The following is a 10,270-nucleotide window of genomic DNA, read 5'->3' as shown; positions in this document are numbered from 1 at the left end:
GAGGAGGCCGTAGGAGGGCAACAACCCAGCAGCAGGACCGCTACCTCCGCCTTTGTGCAAGGAGGAGCACTGCCAGAGCCCTGCAAAATGACCTCCAGCAGGCCACAAATGTGCATGTGTCTGCTCAAACGGTCAGAAACAGACTCCATGAGGGTGGTATGAGGGCCCGACGTCCACAGGTGGGGGTTGTGCTTACAGCCCAACACCGTGCAGGACGTTTGGCATTTGCCAGAGAACACCAAGATTGGCAAATTCGCCACTGGAGACCTGTGCTCTTCACAGATGAAAGCAGGTTCACACTGAGCACGTGACAGACGTGACAGAGTCTGGAGACGCCGTGGAGAACGTTCTGCTGCCTGCAACATCCTCCAGCATGACCGGTTTGGCGGTGGGTCAGTCATGGTGTGGGGTGGCATTTCTTTGGGGGGCCGTAGAGCCCTCCATGTGCTCGCCAGAGGTAGCCTGACTGCCATTAGGTACCGATATGAGATCCTCAGACCCCTTGTGAGAGCATATGCTGGTGCGGTTGGCCCTGGGTTCCTCCTAATGCAAGACAATGCTAGACCTCATGTGGCTGGAGTGTGTCAGCAGTTCCTGCAAGAGGAAGGCATTGATGCTATGGACTGGCCCGCCCGTTCCCCAGACCTGAATCCAATTGAGCACATCTGGGACATCATGTCTCGCTCCATCCACCAACGCCACGTTGCACCACAGACTGTCCAGGAGTTGGCGGATGCTTTAGTCCAGGTCTGCGAGGAGATCCCTCAGGAGACCATCCGCCACCTCATCAGTAGCATGCCCAGGCGTTGTAGGGAGGTCATACAGGCACGTGGAGGCCACACACACTACTGAGCCTCATTTTGACTTGTTTTAAGTTGGATCAGCCTGTAGTGTGGTTTTCCACTTTAATTTTGAGTGTGACTCCAAATCCAGACATCCATGAGTTGATAAATTTGATTTCCATTGATCATTTTTGTGTGATTTTGTTGTCAGCACATTCAACTATGTAAAGAAAAAAGTATTTAATAAGAATATTTCATTCATTCAGATCTAGGATGTGTTATTTTAGTGTCCCCTTTATTTTTTTGAGCAGTGTATATATATATTTTTTTTAGCTAAACGTGTGGGGCTCAAAACAGGTGGGGCTCTTGCCCTGAACGACGGGTCACCACTACACTGGAGTATAAATTCAGATCCAGTCAAAGTAGTTACTAATCCTTCAATAGAAAAGCATACTATACTACTTCACTACATTACAGCTGAAAATGACATCACAGAACCAAACAACAGCTCAAAGAGAGACAGTATCAGTTATATATCAACCTCATCTGTCAGCCACCTGAATGCAGTTGTCCTGAATGAGTAGTACTGGTCAGTGGCTTCAGCTCTGATAAAGTGCTGTATCCCACGGCCGAGTGAGCAGTGTGTGTGTGTGTGTGTGTGTGTCTCCCAGACCTCCAGTGAAGGTCTCTTTCCGTTTGTCATCTCGAGCCCATAAATCTTACCTGTACCATGGAGACAGATGGTGAGAGGCCAGGCCAAAGTGAAAAGGTAGATACTTTCTTCTCTCCACACAACTGACCAATTGCAGTGGCTATAACTCTATCATCTAAGACAGGAAAAGGTGGAAATAAACGACAGAGACAAAAATCTCCTTTAATAACAAGAGGGACCAGCTGTGGGTGTGTTTAGTCTGTATGGAGCAGTGATCAGCAGTCACACACCTTATCGGGAAAAAAAATGGCTTAAAACAACCAACACACCACTTGGAGAGGTTATACCACTCTAAGAGGTTAATCATTGCACACCTTAATGTTCCACCCCTCTCAAACATGCTGATGTACCTTGGTCAAGACAAGAGGGTGTGGTTTATCATGAGCATACACATCTTACCCCTCCCCCCTCTATCCCACTCAAACATGCTAATGTACCTTGAGGTTAATTATTAGGCCTACATACCTTACACCCCTTCTCCCATCTCCTCATCCCCCACCCCACTCAAACATGCTAATGTACCTGTGCTCGTCTAATTGGTCCCACAGATGCTCGGCTGCTCCACCTGTGTTCACGGGAAGCCTCCAGTCAGTCCTGCGGTCGGCCCCGCCATTGTGTGCGCACACCCTAATGTTATGCAAACAAACAATCCTTTGTTGTTTGGGCTCCTCGTGCTCTTTGCCCACCACTGAGCGAAAGAGGGGGAGCGAGAGAGAACGAAAGAAAGATGGAGAGAGAGATGGGGGCCTGAATTCATTACCATGATTACCTGAGGTGTGTGTGTGTGTGTGTGTGTGGGCACCGTTACCCCCTGTAACAATAACTTCAGCCATTCGCTAATGAGGGCTAGAGAAAGTTAGTGAAGGTGGAGGGATGCTTTGAGGTGCTTCAGCCCCAGACCAAAGTGTACGCTGCACAGAGACAGGAGAAAACAAAGGAAAAATATGTATATATATATATGCTTCTATTTGTGCTGGAAATGTGTTGTTTGCATCTCCCAACTCCCCCTGACACACCTACAGGGCCCCCGGAGCAATTGGGGTTAAGTGCCTTGCTCAAGCGCACAGCGGCAGGTTTCACCAGGATTCGAACCAGCGACCTTTAGGTTCCAATGATCTAACCTGGAGGTTATACCTGCTGCCCCAAGCAGCTATGATCAATGAAGAACCAAGTAGCAAGAATGTTATTGTGTGTGTGTGTGGGCCATCACCTGCAAGAAAGAAAGACAATAGACAAAGTTAGGTTAGGGGTCTTATTCAATATGATTTAACCAGGCTAGGAATGATAGGCTTAGTCAGACAGAAATATAGTACAAATATAATATAGTATATTTGGAAAGTATTCAGACCCCTTGACTTTTTCCACGTTACAGCCTTACTCTAAAATTGATTAAATAGTCCCCCCCCCCCCCCAGTTATCAATCTACACACATTACCCCATAATGACAAAGCAAAAACAGTTTACATTTTTTTGTGCAAAATTTATAGTAAAATAAACAGAAATATCACATTTACAAGTCAGATCCTTTACTCAGTACTTTGTTGAAGCACCTTTAGCAGCGATTTGTCGTGGTAATTTCCTGTATTACTAAATGAGGAGAGTTTACAAACCACACACCAGTCAGAGTTATACTTAAACTTCATCTTTAATTATATGAGCTTCACCATAGCCCTTTGACTCTCAGATCAATTCAGTGTCTATAAATGAATTCTGAGAGTGCTTACAAAATAATACTAGTATCTTTCACTCACATGATGAACCACAGATCTCAGGAACTTTTTACTTGAGAGAGGAGTATCCCATAGCCAGATAGCATTCGCTATAGATTATCATTCAGTTTGGTCTCCAAGACAAGGTTCTAACCTCATTCTTGGTACTTCATAGTACCAAAACATTACCTCATCCAATGGCATATATCAATTGTCAACTCTAGATACGCCCACCTCAAATACACCCCCTCCCCACTCCTGGACAAGCTCACTGAGGAGCGTGACTTGTGCACAGACATTGTGGAGCCAAGAGATAATTGGTTCCCCCTTAATCATCCCTTCACATGGTTTAACAGATACATTCACATATGAAGACAAGCCTGACCTCTCCCCTCTCTGGGCCCCAAGTGACTTTTCCCTAGCTGAGAAGGGAAAAGTGCAACTGCCAACAGTATAGTCCAAAAGGAGACATTCTAATGACAAGTATCTCACATAAGTATATTATGAAAGTAAATAAAACATCTTATTTATCTGTTACCCAACTAATTCTGATTCATCCCCAACAGATGAATCTGTCGAGGCAGCTGAGGCATGGGAACTTGTCGAGGCAGCTGAGGTATGGGAACCGGTCGAGGCAGCTGAGGCATGGGAGCCTGACGAGCCGGCTGAGGCATGGGATCCCGACGAGCCAGCTGAGGCATGGAAGCCTAACGAGCAAGCGGAGGCTTCCCCTGTTGCTTCGGCAGCCGCCCTTGGACCTGACATTACCAGTAAAAAAGCAACAAAAAAAAATCGCTGTTGCTTCCCTTGGTGAGGCTTTATTCTGTAACGTGCAAGCTAATAATAAGGAAGCAAGTACAGGGAGTGAATTTAATAAATAAATTAACATGGAACAAAACAAGATACACAAATCCTCCAGACATGACTCTTGGCATTCAGGCCAAAGAGTTCAATCTTGATTTCATCAGACCAGAGAATCTTGATTCTCATGGTCTGAGAGTCTTTAGATGCCTTTTGGCAAACTCCAAGTGCGCTGTCATTTGCCTTTTATTGAGGAGTGGCTTCTGTCTGGCCACTCTACCATAAAGGCCTGATTGGTGAAGTGCTGCAGAGATGGTTGTCCTTCTGGAAGGTTTTCCCCATCTCCACAGAGGAACTCTGGAGCTCTGTCTGAGTGACCATCGGGTTCTTGGTCACCTCCCTGACCAACGCCCTTCTCCTCCGATTGTTCAGTTTGGCCGGATGGCCAGCTCTAGGAACAGTCTTGGTTGTTCCAAACTTCTTCCATTTAAGAATGATGGAGGCCACTGTGTTCTTGGGCACCTTCAATGCTGCAGACATTTTTTGGTACCCTTCCCCAGATATGTGCCTCTCCACAATCCTGTCTTGGAGCTCTACGACAATTCCTTCAAAGTCATGGCTTGGTTTTGCTCTGATATGTACTGTCAACTGTGGGACCTTATATAGACAGGTGTCGTGTCTTTGGCTATGCCGGATTAAGTGATATGACATGCTATTCTATAAAATAATTTCTCCGTAATTAATATTACCTGATTGAGCTATTCATGTAAATGTAATTAACTACCAATTATTTATCTACTAAATACCTAACTAATCACACAGAATTACACATACACAAAATTAAATCATAACTTGATTACAAATTACGTCATAAAGGAAAACGTCCCTAGCGGGCAGAACAGATATGACAGCTTGTTACACAAAAGAAAAGGGCTGGGTTTGAGTGAAAGAGTGGGAAGACTGAGGAACAAAGGGCGAAGCTGTGCTATCGTAAATACAGTATCTTATGCATTCTACATTACCGCCCATTTGGAAAAGGAAAATGCAATAAATATTTACTCTGAGCTGCGCTTCGGTAGGTTGGCGGTAGATGGAAGGCCGTGTTGCCCAACCGAGTCCTTTGAAGAATGTCTCTGGTTGTCAATTGGATACGTTGTAGTAACGTCGTTGTGTGATAGACGGGATACTCTGTCTGTTCCTTCCTAACCCTCGTTTGCAGCGGCTGTTGCTAACTCAACGGCTAGGAGGTATCACTTCTGTAGTGAATAAGAGTTCATAGTTCATACCATTCGCAACCAAAGCTTACGCTGATGTTGGCTTTGTTCTGTAGTTATTATCTGAACCATTCTGACATAGGACCGTCGTCCTCACATCCTCGGAACAGGAGGTTATATTGTCGTCAAGGCTTTATATAGGAAGGGAGAGGAGGGCGTGTTTGAAAAGTTTTATAGCAAATGTCCCTTCACAGGGACGGGCCACTGATTGAGCAGAGCCCTACCTTATGAAAAACCCAAAACTCACATTTCATCCCATCACGAATAATTTCATATTCAAACATTTAAATTGAACAACAATTCCATATGAATCCGATAACTCTGATGTGTAGATTTTCCACTGTAGAGTTTATGTCATCTTATCATAGATGAGAATGTCTCAGATGACAACCGAACTGACATCATATTCATTAAGTACCACCGCATATGTTCAATTGGTCAGATTACCAGAATATAGTTTATCCCCCCCCGTCCCCTTCTGATGTTCCCAGAATCTCTATGTTAACCAAGGGTTTTGCAAATGTAACATCAGTAGGGTAGAGAGAGGAAAAGGGGGGAAGATGTATTTATGACTGTCATAAACCTACCCCCAGGCCAATGTCATGACACAGGTGTGTGCCTTTCCAAATCATGTCCAATCAATTGAATTTACCACAGGTGGACTCCAATCAAGTTGTAGAAACATCTCAAGGATGATAAATGGAAACAGGATGCACCTGAGCTCAATTTCGAGTCTCATAGCAAAGGGTCTGAATACTTAAGTAAATAAGGTATTTCAGGTTTTATTTTTAATAAATTAGAAAAAAAATCAAAAAACGTATTGTGTAGATTGATGAGTAAAAACATTAATTTTATCAATTTTAGAATATGGCTGTAACATAACAAAATGTGGAAAAAGTCAAGGGGTCTGAATACATTCCGAATGCACTGTACATGGTACTATGTACAAATATTGCTCAATAATCCATCATACTTAAACAAAACATGAGCAATATATTTCCATTGTACAGATATCATAACGAAAGACTGGTGAAGTAGCTATCAGAGTCACTCACTAAGACGAGACCCACGGAGAAAGTCTCCAGCCAAACCAAGACCAGTCCAGGGGTGCATCTCATTCTCAACAGTTCCTCTCCTCGTCTCCTCTCTTTCATCTACAGCAATCTAGAACCCCACAGAGCCAATAAAATGAAAGGAAGCCAGTTTTGGAAGCCAAGTCAGACTTCTGATATCTCTCCAATAGGAGGAAACCCCAAGAGGGATTTGATCGTGCTCTCCAGATGAAACATCATGATCAGTATCTCTTCTAGTAGAGAGATATCTAGTAGAGAGACCATATAAACTCATTACTGATCTAATAGTTGAGCAAGTCTATCCACTCCACAGACAACAGACAACATAAAAAGCGCTAGATTATCTGTGGATGTGGCCCTTTTCAAAAAACAAAAAAGCAAAAGACAGGATAGCAGACTGCTTCTGGGGAGAGTTCCACGGCCTTATCCTCTAAGGATTCCTAGTACAGCCTCTCTCGTTCACTCTGCATCTCCCGTTAGTCTTCCTCTCAGTCTCTACTCCTCTCTTTCTTTCTCTGCTCCTCCTTTCCCTCTCATCCCTCTCTCTTCCCAGGCTGGACTAAGCCCTGCTCAGCGCTGCCCTGCCTCTGATGTCCTGGGCTGCCTTTGTTGACTGAGCTCCCGGGGAGAAAAGAGAAGAGGCAGTAGAGCTGATCTGGCCGTCTAATCCACCTCCTCAGAGGACCAGAGGGAAGCTGCAGTCCTCATGTCCTCCTCTTCACCATAGAGAGAGAAAGAGAGGTGACATTGAACATGACTTGATACTGTGGAGACTGGTCCTAATATGAGCGGGGGTGCATCTCAATAGTTTTAAAATGGCTCCCTCCCTCTCCTTCCTTGTTTCCTTTCCTTTTATATGTCCTTATGTGAAAGACCCTGAACGGTTAATGTAGTGAAATGTAGTGTTGACGGTCAGTGTACATCTTTATCGTACGGTAGCAATTATTTTCATTGGATCGCGATCTAAATCCAAAAAGTAGAAAAAGAAAACCCAACGCGACACTTCCTTTTCTCCAAGGTAGAATCAACAGTACAGTAAACATGCTGCATTATACATTTGACAATGCATTTGGCTGAGAGTCACAGACACACCTATTACTTTACACAGTGAGCCAAGTCTGTCTGGTTGTCTGTCATATCAAAGCCAGACCATCTCCTGGTGCTGAGAGAAGCAGGGAGAGAAACTGTGTCAGGGAGAAAAGGGGAAGTCAGTCAACTCACCGGAGGCTGTTTCTCTCAGGCTCCTGGTTCCTGTTACAATAGTGTCGAAATGAGAAGGAGAGAGAGGCAGAGAGGAGGAGAGGGAGGCAGAGAGGAGGAGAGGGAGGGAGGAAGAGAGGAGGAGAGGGAGGGAGGCAGAGAGGAGGAGAGGGAGGCAGAGAGGAGGAGTAGGGAGGCAGAGAGGAGAGGGAGGCAGAGAGGAGAGGGAGGCAGAGAGGAGGAAGAGAGGAGGGGAGTGAGGCAGAGAGGAGGAGAGTGAGCAGAGAGGAGGAGAGTGAGGCAGTGAGGAGTAGGGAGGCAGAGAGGAGGAGTAGGGAGGCAGAGAGGAGGAGTAGGGAGGCAGAGAGCAGGAGAGTGAGGCAGAGAGGAGGAGAGAGAGGCAGTGAGGAGTAGGGAGGCAGAGAGGAGGAGTAGGGAGGCAGAGAGGAGAAGTAGGGAGGCAGTGAGGAGGAGAGGGAGGCAGAGAGGAGAGTGAGGCAGTGAGGAGTAGGGAGGCAGAGAGGAGGAGTAGGGAGGCAGAGAGGAGGAGTAGGGAGGCAGTGAGGAGGAGAGGGAGGCAGTGAGGAGGAGTAGGGTGGCAGTGAGGAGGAGAGGGAGGCAGTGAGGAGGAGAGGGAGGCAGTGAGGAGGAGAGGGAGGCAGTGAGGAGGAGAGGGAGGCAGTGAGGAGGAGTAGGGAGGCAGAGAGGAGGAGTAGGGAGGCAATGAGGAGGAGAGGAGGCAGTGAGGAGGAGAGGAGGCAGTGAGGAGGAGAGGGAGGCGGAGGGCTAATTGTGATGGGCTGGAGGCTGCGGCGATTGGCAGCTGAGATCCACCTCTGTCTTTGTACTCCTTGGCCCCCCTGCTCTCTCCCAGTGCTCCCCACCCAAGTGACATAGGGGGGCTTTCGTAATCACACCAGGGGTGCCCCGAGACACTACCACACCCCTCAACCCCTATCATTGATCGGCCTCCCAGTCAACTCCTGACCCTGGCCCCCTCTTACCCCATCCAGGAGAGGAGCAACCCCAGAGGAAAGCTCTGCAGAAAAAATAACTGTGACAGGTGGATTAAATAAAGAAAGGGCAAAGAAAAAGAAATGCCACAGAGTTGATCACGTGGGGAGGAATAAAAGACAGAGGAAGGAGATGGAAAACTTCGCAACTGGAACTAGTGATCAAAGTAATTCCCCTCGGAGACCTGCCCTTAATGAGAGTTGTACAAGAGAGAGAAAGAGGGGAGGAAGACAGAGAAAGCGAGAGAGGGAGGGGGAAAAACGACAAGTGGATGGCTCTAATTCTCCATTCCTATAGAGCGAAGGATGGGGGGAGCGTGTGGACGTGGTACGAGGACTAGCACAGGGGAAGGCAGGAGTGTGAAGGGTGCGTTCAGGATCTGTTAACGTCTTCACGGGGGCAGGGGGGAGGGGGGCACAGAGAGCCAAGGCCAGGTTAATTAAACCCAAGAGGTTTCTGGGTAGTCATTTGAATATGTCACATAAATAGAGGCTGAGTGTCAAGCAGACAGGGCCGGATGGTGCGGGTATAAGCAAACATGTTGACTATGCATTAAAACACAGAGAGAGAGAATAAAAGGGGGCTCCATGCTAATTTGTGCGACTCTACACTACACGCGCCCCCCCCTCCTCCTTCCTCTGTTCTTGTATCATCCCCACTGCACACTGGATTTCTCAGTTATTAATGTTTGTCATTAGCAGCATTACGCCAGAGGACAGTGACTAGGGAGAGAAACCAAGCACAAATTTATATGGGACAAATATTGACAATAGCTCGCTCCTGGGTATTCGACGGAGAATAAAAGATGCAAACTATGTTAATGAATGGTAATTAACCACTGGGGCATAGTGCTCCCCGGGATCACAGCTAAATTGGTCCCTGTGTTGCTGGAGAGACAGTCCTGGGCTAATCCACCCTTTATTATAGAAAGATAAAGGAAAAAAAACACATCATTAGCATATATTTGAAAGGGGGGTGGGATAAAAAGTTGAATTATTTCTTGTTAATTCCTGAATGGATGATTTTACATAAGGTTGTTAATTGTACTTAAAAAAAGAGGGAATAATTGAAAACAAAGGGATGAGAAAGGAGAGGAAGACATGATCAGAGAGAGAAGTGTGGTGGTCTCGGGTGTAGGACTCCTGCTCAAGGACAGAGGAGACCCAGATCACGGTTTGATATTCACTATGAATAATGAAAGAAGAGAAAGAGAGAGAGAGAAGAGAAACATAAAAGGGCTGGAGAGGTACGTCAAGGGTGAGACTGCTCCCTCTCTACCACTGGGCTGCTTGTGTGTGTGGCCCACTGAAGACCCTCGTTAATGAAGTCAACAGTGGGGGTTGCTCATTACCGTCGGAAACCATGCCGATGGTCTACCAGTCGCCTGTCAATCATCTGGAAGACAGGGAGCCCCGCCTCCGCCCGTCCAATAGAGGAACTGAATCATGGTCCATCACTGTCAACAAGGCAGGACAGAGTACTGTCTTTCCATTAGCCTCAGTTCTAACGAGACTAGCCTGGATATAGAAATGATTTGGTCTCAACTTTAACCACTGGCCCAACAGTACATTCTGGACATGAAAACATTACAGCACATGATGCATGAAGAAAATAATCATTGTTTTAAAGTGGCCATATGTAACTTTTCATGCAATAGAAATGTGAGATATAGATCTATCATTCCACTTGAAAGCAAGTCTAAGGA

This window comes from Oncorhynchus mykiss, chromosome 19 (genome assembly GCF_057628025.1).
Source record: "Oncorhynchus mykiss isolate SJ-2025 chromosome 19, ASM5762802v1, whole genome shotgun sequence".
NCBI lineage: Eukaryota > Metazoa > Chordata > Actinopteri > Salmoniformes > Salmonidae > Oncorhynchus > Oncorhynchus mykiss.
The sequence above is the reverse complement of the archived record's forward strand: the minus strand, read 5'-3'. Positions refer to the sequence as shown.